This window comes from Oryctolagus cuniculus, chromosome X (genome assembly GCF_051225735.1).
Source record: "Oryctolagus cuniculus isolate XC-2025 breed Fujian yellow rabbit chromosome X, ASM5122573v1, whole genome shotgun sequence".
Taxonomy (NCBI): Eukaryota; Metazoa; Chordata; class Mammalia; order Lagomorpha; family Leporidae; genus Oryctolagus; species Oryctolagus cuniculus.
The window spans coordinates 41,816,744-41,837,252 of NC_142888.1; positions in this window are offsets into that span (position 1 = coordinate 41,816,744).

Genomic DNA, 20,509 nt, shown 5'->3' on the forward strand with positions numbered 1-20,509 from the left:
ATGGCTTTAGGATTGTTGCTGTAGAGGCATTTTACATCACAAGTCAAATTTATCCAGGGTATTTTATTTCTTATTGTGAATTTAATTTCTTCTTTAATTTATTTTCTCAGTGGGTTCACAATAGTATAGGTATATAAAACTTATTCTGATTTTTTGTGCTTACTTTGTATCCTACAAATCTACCAGTCATTTACCAGTTCAGGTGGCCTGTTGTTGAACTCGTTACATTTCCATATAAATAGAATAAAATCATCTGGGAAAATAAATAATTTCATTTTCTTCTTTTCTATATCTGTGTCTTTTATTTCCTTCACTTTTCTTTTTGTTTTGCCTAGACCTTATATTGCAGTATTGAATATAATAGTAAAAAAATGTGCATCATTTTATGGTTCCAATTATAGGGTAAATGCTTTCATTTTGTTGGCATTCAATGGAATCTGGCTCAGGTTCCTCAAATGCAAGGGTTTTGTAATTGAAGTATATGCAATCTATAAGTGTTCTACTCAATTTACTTCTCAAAAGTGAATGTATAATTTTATACAAAATGTTTTCTGCATCTAGTTTATTATACTGATGTTTGTTTTTGATTGATGTGAATTATTGTAATTATGAATTACATTCACATTTTCCCTGTTCCTATATTACATCTGACTTGATTATGATATCTGACCTTTTTTTTTTTTTTGGATTCCACACTGGATTGAAGTACTATCAAATTTTGCACCTATATTCTAATGTAAATTCTGTTAGGATGACAGTGTTGCATTATTTTCAGCAGGGACTCTGTTTTGTAAGATTTTATTTGAAAAAAGAGAATCAGAGATAAACTGAGATCTTGCATCTATCAGGTCACTTTAGGAAAAAACTGGCCTCATATAATGAGTTTGGAAAAGTTACCTCCCTAATAATTTGTACAATACTTTTCAAAAAAATTTGTGTTATTTTTTAATTTTGTAGATTTTAGCAATGAAGACGTTTGTTGCTGATCTTTTGGTTGAACACATTATTCCTCATTTAATGTTATTTCTCATGATTGCTCTATTCAGAGATGTTATTACTATTATTGAAAACTTTTTTAATTCCTTTAATTACACTTAATTTTGTTTATTTATTTTTTAACTTTTATTTCATAAATATAAAGGTCCAAAGTACAATTTTGGATTATAGCGGCTTTCCCCCCCATAACCTCCCTCCCATCCGCAACCATCCAATCTCCCACTCCCTCTCCCATCCCATTCACATCAAGATTCATAGTGGGAAAGTGGAGGGTTGTGGGTGGGAGGGACGTTATGGGGGGAATCCATTGTAATCCATAAGCTGTACTTTGGAGATTTATATTCATTAAAAAAAGTTAAAAAATAACAAAAAAAGAGTCATTTTCAATGATTTTATATACAGAAGATCAATTTAATTCTTTTCACTGGGATCTCACTCACAGAGATCTTTCATTTAGGTCTTTTTTTTTGCCAGAGTGTAGGCTTTCCATGCCTAAAATACTCTCATGGGCTCTTCAGCCAGGTCCGAATGCCTTAAGGGCTGATTCTGAGGCCAGGGTGCTGTTTAGGACATCTGCCTTTCTATGAGTCTGCTGTGTATCCCGCTTCCCATGTTGGATCGTTCTCTCCCTTTTTAATTCTATCAGTTAGTAATAGCAGACACTACTCTTGTTTATGTGATCCCTTTGACTCATAGGCCTATCAGTATGATCAATTGTAAACTGAAGTTGATCACTTGGACTAGTGAGATGGCATTGGTACATGTCACCATGATGGGATTGAATTGAAATCCCGTGGCATGTTTCTAACTCCACCATTTGGGGCAAGTCTGATTGAGCATGTCCCAAATTGTACATCTCCTCCCTCTCTTATTCCCACTATTACATTTAACAGAGATCACTTTTCAGTTGAATTTAAATACCTAAGAATAATTGTGTGTTACTTAAAGAGTTCAACCAATAATTTTAAGTAGATCAAAAAAGTACTTAAAGTGATAAAGTTTTAACTTGTAGATCAACAGTAGGGACAAGGGCTGATCAAGTCACTGTTTCTTATAGTATCCATTTCACTTCACCATGTTTCCTTTTTGGTGCTCGGTTAGTTGTCACCAATCAGGGAGAACCTATGATATTTGTCCCTTTGAGACTTGCTTAATTCACTGAGCATGATGTTTTCCAGATTCCTCCATTTTGTTGCAAATGACAAGATTTCGCTGTTTTTTACTGCTGTATAGTATTCTATGGAGTACATGCCCCATAATTTCTTTATCCAGTCTACTGTTGATGGGCATTTGGGTTGATTCCAGGTTCTAGCTATTGTGAATTGAGCTGAAATAAGAATTCATCTATTTTTAACACATGCCTTTCAACTATGAGTTTGAAAACCTAAAATTTAACCACTAGAGTTCCACTTCGTTAGTGTGTGGTTGAGGATGAATTCTTTTGCATCATGCATTTTATCTTGAGAGTGAAGCAATTACTGAGGAAACATACAAATCAATCTTCTTGCTTCTTTTTATATCTGAAACATTTTATTTAATGAGTACAAATCTCATCAGTACAACTTTAGGAATATAGTGATTCTTCTCAGTATGCGGCCCTCCCTCCTCCACTCTCACCCCACTCCTCCTCCCTTGCTCAATCCAAGTTCCATTATCCTTTAAGATACATTTTTGTTTAACTTTATACATAGAAGACCAAATTTTACAAAGTAGATTTCAACAATTTTGCACATACAAACAAACACACACAGAAAAACACACACACAAACCGAGAACTAGTATTCCAGATTCCTCCATTTTGTTGCAAATGGACAGATGTCATTTTTATAGTGCTGTATAGTATTCTATAGAGTGCATATCCCATAATTTCTTTATCCAGTCTTTTGTTGATGGGCATTTAGGTTGATTCCAGGTCTTAGCTATTGTGAATTGAGCTGTAATACACATTAAGATATAGACAGCTCTTTTATTTGCCAACTTAATTTCCTTTGGGTAAATTCCAAGGAATGCGATGGCTGGGTTGTATGGTAGGGTTATATTCAGGTTTCTGAGGAATCTCCAAACAGACTTCTATAATGGCTTTACCAGCTGGCCTCATATGATGAGTTTGGAAAAGTTACCTAACTTTTCAAAAGATTGGTGTTTTTTTTTAATTTTGTAGATTTTATGAATGAAGATACTTGTTGCTGAACTTTCATTTGAACACATTATTCCTGATTTAATGTTCTTAGTCAGTATTGCTCTATTCAGATATATTATAATTATAGAAAATTTTTATTTAATAAATATAAATTTCAAAAGTACAACTTTTGGATTATAGTGACTCTTTGCTCTATAACCACCCTTCCACCCACAAACCATCCCATCTCCTACTGCTTCTCCTGTCCCATTCTTCCTTAAGATTCATTTTAAATATTTTTATATACAGAAGATCAACTCTATACTAAGTACAGATTTCAACAGGTTGCAGCCACACAGAAAGACAAAGTATAAAGCATGGTTTGAGAACTAGTTATAGTGTTAATTCTCATAGTAAACACCATTAAGTACACAGGTCCCAATATAGGGAGCAAGTGCACAGTGACTCCTGTTGACGATTTAACAGTTCAGACTTTTATTTATGATGTCGGTAATCATCTGAGGCTCTTTTCATGAGCTGCCAAGGCTATGGAAGCCTCTTGAGTTCACAAAGTCCAACATTGTTTACACAAGGTCATAATCAAACTGGAAGTTCTCTCCTCCCTTCAGAGAAAGGTACCTCATTCTTTAATGTCTGCTTCTTTCTGCTGGAATCTCACTCACAGAGGTCTTTCTTTAAGGTCATTTTTGCCACAATGTCCTGTGTTTCCATGCCTGAACTACTCTCATGTGCTTTTTAGCCAGATCCAAATGCCTTAAGTTGTGATTCTGAGGCAGAGTTCTGTTTACGGCATTTGTCATTCTAAGAGTCTGCTCTGTGACCTGCTTCCCATCCTGGATTGTTCTCTCCTTTTTAATTCTGCAATTATTAGCAGACACTGGTCTTATTTGTGTGCTCCCTTGACACTTAATCCTCTTTATGATCACTTATGGACTTAAACTGATCACTTTAATTAATTAGTAAGGTGGCATTGGTACATGCCAATTTTTAGTATTTTGAGTCCCATGGCAAGTTTTAAGCTTTACCCTTAGGGGTAAATACCTGGGAGCATGTGCCAAACTGTATATCCCCTCCATCTCTTATCCCAACTCTTATTTTTTATTTCAATTGGATTTAAACACCTAAGAATAATTCTGTGTTAAGTAAAAAGCTCAACCAATGGTATTAAGTAGAAAAAGAAAATACTAAAATGAATAAAATAGTAAGCTGTTCCTTGACAGTCATCACAAGGGCTGATCAAGTCATCGCTTCTCATAGTGTCAGTTTCACTTCTACAGTTTTCCTTTTAGATGCTCAGTTGTCACATATCAGGGAGAACATATGATATTTGTCCCTTTGGAACTGGCTTATTTCACTCAGTATGATGTTTTCCAGATTCCTCCATTTTGTTGCAAATGACCAGATTTCATTTCTTTTACCACTGTGTAGTATTCTGTAGAATACATATCACTTAATTTCTTTATCCAGTCTTCTGTGGATGGGCATTTAGGTTGATTCCATGTCTTAGCCATTCTGAATTGCACTGCAGTAAACATTGAGGTGTAGACAGCTCTTTTATTTGCCAATTTAATTCTCCTTGGGTAAACTCCAAAGAATGGAATTGCTGGGTCATGTGGTAGGGATACATTCAGATTTCTGAGGTATTTCCAAACTGTATCCATAGTGGCTTTACCAGTCTGCATTCCCACCAACAGTGGGTCATTGTGCCTTTGCCCCCACATCCTCACCATCATCTGTTGTTAGTTGATTTCTGTATGAAAGCCATTCTAACTGGAGTGAGGTGAAACCTCATTGTGGTTTTGATTTGCATTTCCCTGATGGCTAGTGATCCTGAACATTTTTCCATGTTTCTGTTGGCCACTTGGATTTCCTCTTGAAAAATGTCTATTTAGGCTCTGGCCCATCTCTTAAGTGGGTTGTCTGTTTGCTGTTGTGAAGTTTCTTGATCTCTTTGTAGATTCTGATTTTTTTTTTTACAGGCAGAGTTAGAAAGTGAGAGAGAGACAGAGAGAAAAGTCTTCCTTTTCCGTCAGTTCACCCCCCAAATGGGTGCTACACTGGTGCACTATGCCGATCCAAAGCAAGGAGCCAGATGCTTCCTCCTGGTCCCCCACGTGGGTGCATGACCCAACCACTTGGGACATCCTTCACTGCCTTCCCAGGCCACAGCAGGGAGCTGGACTGGAAGAGGAGCAACTGGGACAGTACCTGGCACCCCAACTGGGACTATAACCCAGGGTGCCAGCTCCACAGGCAGAAAAGTAGCCAAGTGAGCTGTGGCGCCTGCCAGATTTTGGTTATAGAACCTTTAGCAGTTGAATAATTTGCAAAGATTTTCTCCAATTATTTCAGTTGCCTCTTCACTTTGCTGACTTTTTTTGTTTGTTCGTTTGCAGTACCGAAACTTTTCAATTTGATGGAATCCCTGTTGTTAATTTTGGCTTTGACTGCCTATGCCACTAGAGATTTTTCCAAGAAGTCTTGCCTGTGCCTATATCTTGCAGACTTTCTCCAATGCTCTGTAATAATTTTATGGTGTTGGGTCATAGATTTAGATCTTTAATCCATGTTGAGTGGATTTTTGTGTAAGGTGTCACATAGGAATCTTGCTTCATACTTCTGCATGTGGAAATCCTGTTTTCCCAACATTATTTGTTTAAAAGACTCTCCTTGCTCCAGGAATTGGTTTTAGCTCCTTGATCAAATATAAATCGGTTGTAGATGTTTGGATTGATTTCTGGTGTTCCTATTCTGTTCTGTTGCCTATCCACCTGTTTCTGTACAGTAGCTTGCTGTTTTGATTATAATTGCCCTGTAGTATGTTTTGAAATCTGGTATTCTGATGCCTCCAGCTCTGTTTTTGTTGTATAAGACTCGTTTATCTATTTGAGGTTTCCTGCGCCTCAATATATGTTTCTACATGAATATCAGCAACATTTTTCTAGGTCTGATAAGAATGTGTTTGATATTTTCATTGGTATCACATTGAATCTCTATATTGCTTTTGGAAGAATGGACATTTTGATGATACTGATTCTTCCAATCAGTGAGCATGGAATATTTTTCCATTTTTTTGGTATCCTCTTCTAGTTCTTTAAGATTTTGTAATTCTCATTATAGAAATGTTTGACATCCTTGGTTAAGTGTTTTCCAAGGTATTTGGCTTTTTCTGGTAGCTGTTGTGAATGGGATTGACCTTAGAAGCTATTTCTCAGTTCTGGCAGTGTCTGTATACAAAGGCTGTTGATTTTTATGTATTGATTTTATATCCTGCTACTTTTTCATATTTGTCTATGAGTTCCAATAGTCTCTTAGTGGAGTTCTTTGGATCCCTTAAATAAAGAGTCACGTTGTCTGCAAAGATGGATAGTTTGACATTTTCCTTCCCTTTTTGTACCCCTTTCAATTTCTGTTTCTTGACTAATGGCTTGGCTAGAACTTCTAGTGCTACATTGAATAGCAATGGTGAGATTTGGCATCCCTGTCTGGAACTGGATCTCAGTGGAAATGCTTCCAACTATTCCCCATTCAATAGGTTGCTGGCCGCGGGTTTTTCATAAATTGCCTTAATTGTGTTGAGGAATGTTCCTTCTATACACAATTTGGTTAGAGTTTTCATCATGAAATGGTTTTGTAATTTATCAAATGCATTCTCTGCATCTATTGAGATAATATATGATTTTTCTTCTGCAGTTTGTTAATGTGGTGTATCACATTGATTGATTTGTGAATGTTGAACCATCCCTGCATACAAGGATAAATCCCACTTGGTCGGGTTGGATGATCTTTCTAATTTGTTGTTGGATTATTTTGGCTTCAATTTTGTTGAGTATTTTTTGTACGTTCTTTAGAGAATTTGGTGTGTAATTCTCTTTCTCTGCTACATCTTTTTCAGGTTTAGGAATTAAGTGATGCTGGCTTTGTAGAAACAATTTGGAAGGATTCCCTCTCTTTCAATTGTTTTGAATAGCTTGAGAAGAATTGGAGTTATTTCTTCTGTAAATGTCTGATAGAATTCAGCAGTGAATCTCTCTTGTCCTGGGCTTTTCTCTGTTGGGAGGGTCTTTATTACTGATTCAATTTCTGACTTTGTTATGGGTCATTTTTGGTTTTCTATGTTTCTTGCTTCAATTTTTGTAGGTCGTATATGTCCAGGAATCTATCCATTTCTGACAGATTTCCCTGATTGCAGGCATACAACTCTTTGTAGAAATTTATAATGACTCTTGTTATTTCTGTGGTGTCTGTTCTTACATTTCCTTTTCATGTCTAATTTTATTGATTTGTGTCTTCTCTCTCCTTTATTTGGTTAGTTGGGCCAATGGTGAGTCAATTTTGTTTATTTTTTTTTTCAAAAAATCCTTTCAACATTTTGCTTCTCTTTTGTAATTTTTTTGGATTCAATTTTGGTGATTTTCTCTCTAATCTTAATTATTTCTTTTGTCCTACTAGTTTTGGGTTTGGTTTGCTGTAGTTTTTCTAGATCTTTGGGATGCATTGATAGCTCATTTATGTGGTGCCTTTCCAATTTCTGGATGTAGGCACCTATTGCTATAAACTTTCCTCTTAACACTGCTTTTGCTGTAGCCCATACGTTTTGATATGTTGTGTTGTTATCTTCATTTGCTTCCTGAGAGTTTTTGATTTCTCTTTTGATTTGTACTATGACCCAGTGTTCATTCAGGAGCATACTGACATTCTCCATGTGTTTACTTATGCTCTAGCGAATCCTGAGTTGCTGATTTCCAGCTTCATTCCATTGTGGTCTGAGATGTATGGTATGATTTTGATTTGTTTTAAATTTGCTGAGACTTGCTTTTTGGCCTAATATGTGGTCTATCCTAGGGAAAGTCCCATGCACTAGTGAGAAGAATGTGTATTCTGTAACATTAGGATGAATATTTCTGTACATATCTCTTAGATCTGTTTGTTCTCTAGTGTCAATTAAATCTGCTGTTTCCTTGTTGATTTCTGTCTGGTTGATCTGTCCATTGCTAAAAGTGGAGCATTGAAGCCCCCAATATTATTGTATTGGAGTCTAAGTCTCCCTTTAAGTTCCTTAACATATCTTTTAAATAAACCGGTGCCCTGTAATTAGGTGCATATACATTTATAACAGTTACATCTTCCTGTTGAATTGATACTTTAATCATTATATAGTGCCTCTCTTTGTCTCTCTTAGCATTTTTTGTGCTAAAGTCTATTTTTTCTGCTATTAAGGTGGCTACCTCAGCTCTTTTTTGGTTTCTTTTGGCATGAGATATCTTTTTCCAACCTTTCACTTTCAGTCTGCATGCATCTTTGTTGGGAAGATGTGTTTCTTGTAAGTAGCAAATAGATGGGTGTTGTGTTTTAATCCATTCATCCAGTCTGTGTCTTTTATTTTAAACTTTTATTTAATGAATATAAATTTCTGAAGTACAGCTTATGGATTACAATGGTTCCCCCCCATAACTTTCCTCCCACTTGCAACCCTCCTCTCTCCCACTCCCTCTCCTCTTCCATTCACATCAAGCTTCATTTTCAATTATCTTTATATGCAGAACATCAATTTAGCATATATCAAGCAAAGAATTCAACAGTTTACACCCACACAGAAATAGAATGTGTAAAATACTGTTTGAGCACTAGTTATAGCATTAAATCAAAATGTACAGCACATTTAGGACAGAGATCCTACATGACGAGCAAGTGCACAGTGACTTCTGTTGTTGACTTAACAAATTGAAATCGTTGTTCATGGCATTAGTAATTACCCTCGGTTGTTGTCATGAGTTGGCAAGGCTATGGAGGCTTTTTCAGTTTTCTGACTCTGATCATATTTAGAAAAGGTCATAGTCAAGTGGAAGTTCTCTCCTCCCTTCAGAGAAAGGTACCTCCTTCTTTGATGACCTGTTTTTTCCACTGGGATCTCTAGAGAGTGCAGCTCTGATAAGTAGTGACTTTGCCCTGCCATGTTCCCAAAGATATTTCTAATATATAGTTTGAACTTCCTGTGATCCCTTACTGCAAGGTTTCCTTCCTTTACCCTCTTTCTGTTGATGAATGTGTTTCTGTGTTTCTGTTTGTACAACATCTTCAGCATCCTTTGCAGGGATGGATGAGTGGTGACACATTCATTCTGTTTGTTATGCAAGGCTTTTATTTCATCTTTGTTCCCAAATGAGACCTTTGCAGGGTAGAATATAATAGGATGACTGTATTTTCTCTAAGTCTTGGGCTATATCTCACCATTCTCTCCCAGCTTGCAGGGTTTCTGATTAGAAGTCTGATGTGAATCTAATTGGAGATCCTTGAAAGTAATCAGGCATTTATCTTTTGCACATTTTAGAATCTTTTTCCTATGCTTCACTGTGGTGAGTTTGATTACAATGTGTTGTGTTGATGATCTTTTCTGGTCATGTCTGTTGGAAGTTCACTGGTATTTTGATTATAAAAGGCCTTCTAACACTGCCTCTCTCTCCATAACTTCAGAAACTACTAGAACCCAAAATCTTGTTTTTTATATTGTATTCTGTAGATTCTCAACAATATTTTTTTAGATTTCTAATTTTCTCTTGCCGACTTTAGCTAGACTGTATTCTTTTCTGTGCTCTGTCTTCTTTTTTTTTTTTTGATAGGCAGAGTGGACAGTGAGAGAGAGAGACAGAGAGAGAAAGGTCTTCCTTTTTGCCGTTGGTTCACCCTCCAATGGCCGCTGCTGCAGCCGGCGCACCGCGCTTATCCGATGGCAGGAGCCAGGATCCAGGTGCTTTTCCTGGTCTCCCATGGGGTGCAGGGCCCAAGCACCTGGGCCATCCTCCACTGCACTCCCTGGCCATAGCAGAGTGCTGGCCTGGAAGAGGGGCAACCGGGACAGAATCTGGCGCCCCGACCGGGACTAGAACCCGGTGTGCCAGCGCCGCAAGGTGGAGGATTAGCCTATTGAGCCACGGCGCCGGCTTTGTGCTCTGTCTTCTAAGTCTGATACTTTCTCTTCTGCCTGATTTGGATTTTAAGGTTCTCAAATGCATTTTTTATTTGTTCTGTTGAATTTATCATTTTCATTTTGTTTTCTCTTCAATATCTTGATTTCATATTCTATTGAGTTTTTTAATTTCATTTTTATTCCTTTTTATAAATTAAATAGGCAAACAAAAAAGCTGTCTGCACATGAATGTTTATTGCAGCTCAATTCACAGCACCTAAGACCTGGAACCAACCCAAATGCCCATGAACAGTAGACTGGATAAAGAAATTATGGGACATGTACTCTATAGAACACTATCCAGCAGTCAAAAACAATGAAATCCAGTCATTTGCAACAAGATGGAGGAATCTGGAAAACATTATGCTGAGTGAATTAAGCCAGACCCAAAGGAACAAATATCATATGTTCTCCCTGATCTGTGACAACTAACTGAGCACCAAAGGGGAAACCTGTTGAAGTGAAATGGACAGTATGAGAAACAGTGACTTGATCAGCTCTTGTACTGACTGTTGATGTACAATGTAATACTTTATCCATTTTAGGATTTTTTTGTTCTACTACTACTGGTTGAACTCTGTAATTAACTCACAATTATCCTTAGGTATTTAAATTTTAACTGAAGACTGATCCTTGTTAAATATAAGAGTGGGAATAAGAGAGGGAGGAGATGTACAATTTGGGGCATGCTCAATCAGACTTGCCGTAAATGGTGGAGTTAGAAATGTGCCACAGGATTCCAATACAATCTCATCAAGGTGTCATGTACCAATGCCATCTCACTAGTCCAAGTGATCAACTTAAGTTCACAATTGATCACACTGCTAGGTCTAAGAGTCAAAGGGATCACATAAACAAGAGTAGTGTCTGCTAATACTAGCTGACAGAATTAAAAAGGGAGAGAACAATACAACATGAGAAGCGGGATACACAGCAGATTAATAGAATGGCAGATATCCTAAATAGCACTCTGGCCTCAGAATTAGCCCTTAATTCATTTGGACCTGGCTGAAGAGCCCATGAGAGTATTTTAGGCATGGAAAGCCAAGACACTCTGGCAAAAAAAGAAGACCTAAATGAAAGATCTGCTCGAGTGAGATCCCAGTGGAAAGATTGGGGCCATCAAAGAAGGAGATACCTTTCTCTGAAGGGAGGAGAGAACTTCCACTTTGACTATGACCCTGTCAGAATAAGATCGAAGTTGGTGAACCCAAAATGCTTTCACAGCCTTAGCAAATCATGACTAGAACCTAGGGAGATTACTGACGCCATAAAGAAGAGTGTCAATTTGTTAAGTCAACAACAGGAGTCACTGTGTACTTACTTCTCATGTGGGATCTGTCCTTAGTGTGCTGTCCAATGTGAAGTAATGCTATAACTAGTACTGAAACTGTATTTTTACACTTTGTGTTTCTGTGTGGGTGTAAACTGATGAAATCTTTAATTAATATATACTGAATCGATCTTCTGTATATAAAGATAATTGAAAATGAATCTTGAAGTGAAAGGAAAGGGAGAGGGAGTGGGAGATGGGAGGGGTGCGAGTGGGAGGGAAATTATGGGGGGGCAGCCTATGTAATTCATAATCTGTAGTTTGGGAATTTATATTTACTAAATAAAACAATAACAAAAGGATTTTAATTTCATGAGAGATTTTCTTTCATGTTCTCCATGGATTTTAATAGTCCATGCTTTTGCTTTTGATTACTTCTGTGTAATCTTATCCTCAATTTTTGGAATTCTGTTTTTTGCATTTCTTCTATCTCATCATCTTCATAATCTTGTAGTGAAGTGTTCTGTTCTTTTGGGAGCATGATGTTGTCTTCCTTATTCTTGTCTCTTGGGTTGTTGCATTTGTTGTTCAGCATTTGTGGAGGTAATCATTGGTTTCTACTTTTTCTTCCCCCACTTTGGAAGCTTTTGTCATTGTACTATGACTCTATAGATAAGTGGAATGTCTGCTTTCAGTGAATGTCTAGAGGCTTGTAGTGGATGTAGCCAGAGATCTCTGTTCAGTTCTCTAGCGTTAAGGGCATGCCTAAGTTGATACTTTCAGGTTTAACATGGTAAATCTTCACTCTCTTTTTTTTTTTTTTTTTTAACTTTTATTTAATGAATATACGTTTCCAAAGTACGAATAATGGATTACTATGGCTTCCCCCCCATACCGTCCCACCCACATCCCTCCCCTTTCCCACTCCCTCTCCCCTTCCATTCACATCAAGATTCACTTTCGATTATCTTAATATACAGAAGATCAGCTTAGTATACATTAAGTAAGGATTTCAACAGTTTGCTCCCACACAGAAACATAAAGTGAAAAATAATAGATGATTTTTTTTAATGATGATGAAATCAGATCAGACCTATTGTCATGTTTAATCCCAGTGAGAGTCAAGTTGGGAGTTGATAGTTTCTTTTCTTTTCTTTTTTTTTTTTTTTTTTTTTTTTTTTTTTTTTACAGAGGATCAGTTTAGTATGCATTAAGTAAAGATTTCAACAGTTTGCACCCCCATAGAAACACAAAGTGAAATATATTATTTGAGTACTCATTATAGCATTAAATCTCAATGCATAGCACATTAAGGACAGAGATCCTACATGAGGAGTAAGTGCACAGTGACTCCTGTTGTTGACTTTACCAATTGACACTCCTGTCTATGGCATCAGTAATCTCCCTATGCTCCAGTCATGAGTTTCCAAGGCTATGGAAGCCCCTTGAGTTCTCCGACTCTTATCTTGTTTAGACAAGGTCATAGTCAAAGTGGAGGTTCTCTCCTCCCTTCAGAGAAAGGTACCTCCTTCTTTGAAGACCTGTTCTTTCCACTGAGATCTCACTCACAGAGATCTTTTGCCAGAGTGTCTTGGCTTTCCATGCCTGAAATACTCTCATGGGCTTTTCAGCCAGATCTGAATGCCTTTAGGGCTGATTCTGAGGCCAGAGTGCTATTTAGGGCATCTGCCATTCTATGAGTCTGCTGAGTATCTCACTTCCCATGTTGGATCACTCTCCCCTTTATTTATTCTATCGGTTAGTGTTAGCAGGTACTAGACTTGCTTATGTGCTCCCTTTGACTCTTAGTCCTTTCATTATGATCAATTGCGAACTGAAATTGATCACTTGGACTAGTGAGATGGCATTGGTACATGCCACCTTGATGGGATTAAATTGGAGTCCCCTGGTATGTTTCTAACTCTACCATTTGGGGCAAGTCAGCTTGAGCATGTCCCAAATTATATATCTCTTCCCTCTCTTATTCCTACTCTTATGTTTAACAGGGATCACATTTCAGTTAAATTTCAACACTTAAGAATAACTGTGTATTAATTACAGAATTGAATCAGTCATATTAAGTAGAACAGACAAAAAAAACTACTAAGAGGGATAATGTATTAAGTTGTTCATTAACAGTCAGGGCTATGCTGATCAAGTCACCATTTCCCATAGTGTCCCTTTCACTTCAACAAGTTTCCATTTTGGTGTTCAGTCAGTTGTCACCGATCAGGGAGAACATATGGTATTTGTCCCTTTGGGACTGGCTTATTTCACTCAGCATGATGTGTTCCAGATTCCTCCATTTTGTTGCAAATGACTGGATTTCGTTGTTTCTTACTGCAGTATAGTATTCTAAAGAGTACATATCCCATAATTTCTTTATCCAGTCTACCGTTGATGGGCATTTAGGTTGGTTCCAGGTCTTAGCTATTGTGAATTGTGCTGCAATAAACATTAGGCTGCAGACTGCTTTTTTGTTTGCCAATTTAAATTCCTTTGGGTAAATTCCAAGGAGTCGGATGGCTGGGTCGAACGGTAGGGTTATCTTCAGGTTTCTGAGGAATCTCCAGACTGATTTCCATAGTGGCTTAACCAGTTTGCATTCCCACCAACAGTGGGTTAGTGTCCCTTTTTCCCCACATCCTCGCCAGCATCTGTTGTTGGTAGATTTCTGTATGTGAGCCATTCTAACCGGGGTGAGGTGGAACCTCATTGTGGTTTTGATTTGCATTTCTCTGATTGCTAATGACCTTGAACATTTTTTCATGTGCCTGTTGGCCATTTGGATTTCCTCTTTTGAAAAATGTCTATTGAGGTCCTTGGCCCATCTCTTAATTGGGTTGTTGGTTTTGTTTTTGTGGAGTTTCTTGAGCTCTTTGTAGATTCTGGTTATTAACCCTTTGTCTGTTGCATAGTTTGCAAATATTTTTTCCCATTCTGACGGTTGTCTCTTCACTCTCCTGACTGTTTCTTTTGCAGTACAGAAACTTCTCAATTTGATGCAATCCCAATAGTTAATTTTGGCTTTGACTGCCTGTGCCTCCCGGGTCTTTTCCAGAAACTCTTTGCCTGTGCCAATATCTTGAAGGGTTTCTCCAATGTTCTCTAGTAACTTGATGGTGTCAGGTCGTAGATTTAGGTCTTTAATCCATGTTGAGTGGATTTTTGTGTAAGGTGTAAGGTAGGGGTCTTGCTTCATGATTCTGCACGTGGAAATCCAATTTTCCCAGCACCATTTATTGAATAGACTGTCCTTGCTCCAGGAATTAGTTTTAGATCCTTGATCAAATATAAGTTGGCTGTAGATGTTTGGGTTGATTTCTGGTATTTCAATTCTGTTCCATTGGTCTATCCTTCTGTTTCTGTACCAGTACCATGCTGTTTTGATTACAACTGCCCTGTAGTATGTCCTGAAATCTGGTATTGTGATGCCTCCGGCTTTGTTTTTGTTGTACAAGATTGCTTTAGCTATTCGAGGTCTCTTGTGCCTCCATATAAATTTCAGCACCAATTTTTCCAGATCTGAGAAGAAGGTCTTCGGTATCTTGATTGGTATTGCATTGAATGTATAAATTGCTTTTGGGAGAATGGACATTTTGATGATATTGATTCTTCCAATCCATGAGCATGGCAGATTTTTCCATTTCTTGGTATCCTCTTCTATTTCTTTCTTTAAGGTTTTGTAATTTTCATCGTAGAGATCTTTAACATCCTTGGTTAAGTTTATTCCAAGGTATTTGATTGTTTTTGTAGCTATTGTGAATGGGATTGATCTTAGAATTTCTTCCTCAGCCAAGGCATTGTCTGTGTATACAAAGGCTGTTGATTTTTGTGCATTGATTTTATACCCTGCTACTTTGCCAAACTCTTCTATGAGTTCCAATAGTCTCTTGGTAGAGTTCTTTGGGTCCCCTAAATAAAGAATCATGTCATCTGCAAAGAGGGATAGTTTGAGTTCTTCCTTCCCAATTTGTATCCCTTTAATTTCTTTTTCTTGCCTAATAGCTCTGGCTAGAACCTCCAGAACTATATTGAATAGCAGTGGTGAGAGTGGACATCCCTGTCTGGTCCCAGATCTCAGTGGAAATGCTTCCAACTTTTCCCCATTCAATAGGATGTTGGCTGTGGGTTTTTCATAGATTGCTTTGATTGTATTGAGGAATGTTCCTTCCAAACCCAGTTTGCTTAGAGTTTTCATCATGAACGGGTGTTGTATTTTATCAAATGCTTTCTCGGCATCTATTGAGAGAATCATATGGTTTTTCTTCTGCAGTCTGTTAATGTGGTGTATCACATTGATTGTCTTGCGCACATTAAACCATCCCTGCATACCAGGGATAAATCCCACTTGGTCTGGGTGGATGATCTTTCTGATGTGTTGTTGCATTCTATTGGCGAGAATTTTATTGAGGATTTTTGCATCTATGTTCATCAGGGATATTGGTCTGTAATTCTCTTTCAGTGCTGCATCTTTTTCCGGCTTAGGAATTAAGGTGATGCTGGCTTATAGAAAGAATTTGGGAGGATTCCCTCTTCTTCGATTGTTCTGAATAGTTTGAGAAGAATTGGAGTTAGTTCTTCTTTAAATGTCTGGTAGAATTCAGCAGTGAATCCATCTGGTCCTGGGCTTTTCTTTGTTGGGAGGGCCTTTATTACTGTTTCAATTTCTGTCTCAGTTATGGGTCTGTTTATGTTTTCGATGTCTTCCTGGTTCAATTTAGGTAGGTTGCATGTGTCCAGGAATCTATCCATTTCTGGTAGGTTTCCCTGTTTGCTGGCATACAAGTCCTTGTAGTAATTTCTGATGATTCTTTTTATTTCTGTGGTGTCTGTTGTTACATTTCCTTTTTCATCTCTGATTTTATTGATTTGGGTCTTTTCTCTTCTTTTTTTAGTTAGTTGGGCCAATGGGGTGTCAATTTTGTTTATTTTTTCAAAAAACCAGCTCCTCGTTTGGCTGATTTTTTGTAATGTTTTTCTTGATTCAATCCTGTTGATTTCTTCTCTGATTTTAAGTATTTCTCTTCTCCTACTAGATTTGGGTCTGGTTTGCTGTAGGTTTTCTAGATCCTTGAGGTGAATAGAAAGCTCATCTATTTGGTGCCTTTCCAATTTCTTGATGTAGGCACCTATTGATATAAACTTTCCTCTTAACACTGCTTTTGCTGCGTCCCATAAGTTTTGGTATGTTGTGCTGTTATCCTCATTTACTTCCAGAAAGTTTTTGATTTCTTCTATGACCCATTGTTCATTCAGGAGCATGTTGTTCAATCTCCATGTGTTTGCGTATGCTCTAGGGATTCCTGAGTTGTTCATTTCCAACTTCATTCCTTTATGGTCTGAGAAGCTGCATGGTATGATTCTAATTCTTTTGAATTTGCTGAGACTTGCTTTATGGCCTAGTATGTGGTCAATCCTAGAGAAGGTTCCATGTACTGCTGAGAAGAATGTACAATCTTTAGCTGTAGGATTGAAAGTTCTGTATATATCTGTTAGATCCATTTGGGCTATAGTGTCGTTTAAATCTACTGTATCCTTGTTGATCTTCTGTCCTATTGATCTGTCTATTTCTGAGAGTGGAGTATTGAAGTCCCCCAGTACTATTGTATTGGGGTCTAAGTCTCCCTTTAAGTCCGTTAACAAATCTTTTAGATAAACCGGTGCCCTGTAGTTAGGTGCATATACATTGATAATTGTTATATCTTCCTGTTGAATTGATCCCTTAATCATTATGTAGTGTCCCTCTTTGTCTCTCTTAATGGTTTTTGTGGTAAAGTTTATGGTGTCTGATATTAAGATGGCTACGCCTGCTCTTTTTTCATTTCTGTTGGCATGGTATATCTTTTTCCAGCCTTTCACTTTCAGTCTGTATGGATCTTTGTTGGAAAGATGTGTTTCTTGTAAGCAGCAAATAGATGGGTTTTGTTTTTTAACCCAATCAGCCAAACGGTGTCTTTTAACTGGACAGTTCAGGCCATTCACGTTCAATGTGACTAATGATAAGTGGTAACTTTGCCCTGCCATTTGCCAAAGATAAGTTCTAATATATGCTTTGAATTCCCTGTGATCTTTTGCTGTGAGCTTTCCTTCCTTGGTTTCCTTCCTTTACCTTCTTTCATATTGATGACCGTGTTTCTGTGTTTCTGTGTGTAACACATCTTTAAGCATCTTTTGCAGGGCTGGACGAGTGGCAACAAATTCTTTCAATTTCTGTTTGCTATGAAAAGTCTTTATTTCACCTTCATTCACAAATGATAGCTTTGCAGGGTATAATATTCTGGGCTGGCAGTTGTTCTCTCTTAGTACCTGGGCTATATCTTGCCATTCCCTCCTAGCTTGTAGAGTTTCTGATGAGAAGTCAGCTGTGAGTCTGATTGGAGATCCTCTGAGAGTAATCTGACGTTTCTCTCTTGCACATTTTAGGATCTTTTCTTTATGTTTCACTGTGGAGAGTTTAATTACAACGTGCCGTGGTGAGGGTCTCTTTTGGTCGTGTTTATTAGGGGTTCTGTGAGCTTCCTGTACTAGGATGTCTCTGTCCTTCTCCAAACCTGGGAAATTTTCTGCTAATATCTCACTAAAAAGGCCTTCTAATCCTTTCTCCCTCTCCATGCCTTCAGGAACTCCTAGAACCCGAATGTTGGGTTTTTTAATAGTATCCTGAAGATTCCCGACAATATGTTTCAGATTTCTAATTTCCTCTTCTTTTCTTTGGTCTGACTGTATCCTTTCCTGTTCTCTGTCTTCTAAGTCCGAAATTCTCTCTTCTGCTTCTCCCATTCTGTTTGTAAGGCTCTCTATTGTGTTTTTCATTTGATCTATTGAATTCTTCACTTCAGTCACTATCCCAGTTTCCTGTTGTACTAGTTGTTTCATTTCATTTTGATTCCTCCTTAATATTTCATTTTCCCGAGAGAGATTTTCTATCTTGTCCATTAAGGATTTCTGTAGTTCAAGAATTTGTTTTTGAGAACTTCTTAATGTTCTTATCAATTTTTTGAGATCTGCTTCTTGCATTTCTTCTATGTCATCATCCTCATAATCTTGAATTGGGGTGTCTTTTTCATTTGAGGGCTTCATGGTGACTTCCTTGTTTTTATTACCTTGGTTTTTGCGTTTGTTATTTGTCATATTGGAGATATTTGGTTTCTTCACTGTGGTGCTTTTTCTTGTTATACTATGACTCTAGATTAAGTGGACTATCTGTTTTTGATGGAGCCTTAGGGCTTGAGATGGGTGTGGCCTGAGAGCTCTGTTTGGTGTGCCAAAGGTGACACTCCCAGGTTAGGCGTGGTAAACCTCTCTCTCTCTCTCTCTCTCTCTCTCTTTTTTTTTTGATTCAACAGGGAAGTTATTCTGCACAGCTGAACAAAGTTGGAGGTAGTTAGCAGGCAAATAATATACCCACAGGAGCCAGAGATCAGAAGCTCTTTCCCAAGGACCACACAGGGAATCTGTTCGGCCCTTAGAGTGGGCTCAAATTCTCCTTCAGTCTCCCACTGGGTTGCCAAAGTTACAGAATTGTAGCGTCTCTGGAGAGTGCTCACGTGAATTCCGTGAGTTCTCTCCGCCCCCCCGTCTCTTTTTTCACAGTCTCAGTTCAGTAGCACCATAAATTTACTAAGTCCTAATCTCCTGTTAATTCGCCCCACCCAGAGTCAGGTTTTACTGCTAGGCTCAGGGCCGGTGCAGACCTGAGGTCGCTCTGCTTATGACGTATGTCCAAGATGGCGCCTGCTCTTTGTCTTGCTCGCCCTTGAGAGGTGAGCGGAGAGAGAGAAACCCGTGTCCATACCAGTCACCTTTTTTTTTTTCCCTCTCTCTCTCTTCCAGTTAGCTTGGTGAAGTCCCCCCCGCCCCGGGGGTCGTTCCCTCTAGTCTCCTCTCTCCGCTTGCCTGCCGGTGTCTCGGGTTATTGGGGTTCGGCTCACCTCGCGTTCCAGCGCTGGTGTGTTGAGTCTGCCGCTGATGTCCCGAACTGTGGGCTCCCACGCTCTCCACGCAGGTCTGCTCCCCTTCCAGCGCCGATGTGTGGACTCGGAGCCCTGGACTTCCCAAGTCTCCCCGCTGTTGCACTCCCCTTCGAGCACTTGCGCAGACCCTGCAGCTTGCGCAGCTCCGTCCCTCGGCTCGGCTTCCGCGGCTCAGTCCCGCGGCTCGGTCCTGCGGTTCGGCTTTCGCGCGGTGGGCGACCTTGTTCTCCCAGTAGGTCCTCCGATTCACGCCCACTGGATCCAGAAGAGTTTTGTCTGCAATATTTTCCTGGTTCTTTTTTCTGAGGCTACCGTAACTCCCCTTTTATTAAACTAAATTTTCCCGGACTATCGGTGCGCGCCCTCACTATTCCGCCATCTTGCGGTGTCCCCTTCACTCTCTTTTTTAATCAGAAGGGAATTATTTCTGCTCAGCTGAACTCTTCTCCTTGATGGAGTCCAGTGCCTGAGCACTAGCCAAAGTGGATATAATATTCCTCTGCTCTGTCCCAAGAACCGCACAAAGGATCTGTGAAATCCTCAGTATAAGTTAAGATTTTCCAGCAATGACTCTCACCAGGTGTCCAGGACTTCTGGAGCTTGTTGTGTCCCACAGAGACTGCTCAAAGTCTCATCCACACCATGAGTTCTCCCCCACACCCTCATTTTTTTCCACAGTCCCGGTTCTGAGGCTTCACACATTCACAAGCTCCTAACCTTCTGTAATTTCTCCCCACTGGAGTCAGGAATCTCCATTTGGCTGATTGCCGGGCACAGAAATGAGCTGGTGCAGCTGTTATGTATGTCCAAATTGGCGCCTGCTCTATTGGCTTGTATGGCTTTGTAAGGTGATCAGAGAGAAATGTGTTCAAACTCTCCTTTTTTTTTTCTCTCCTCTAGTTAGGCAGGTGCACTTCCCCTCACATAGCTTCAAACCTAGTTCCTCTAGTGTCTTCCTTCTGCTTTTTCACCAGAGTCTCAGGCTACTGCTGTCTTGTCTCACCTCACTTTGCAGCGATGGTGCATAGGCTTTTGGATATTGGAGTCCTGAGCCATGGGTGCCCATGCCCTCCATGTAGTAGAGTTTCCTCTGCCTTTTTTTCACAACTCTTCCCCAAGACTGCCACTTTTTTCAAACTATTTTCCCCTGGGCTAGA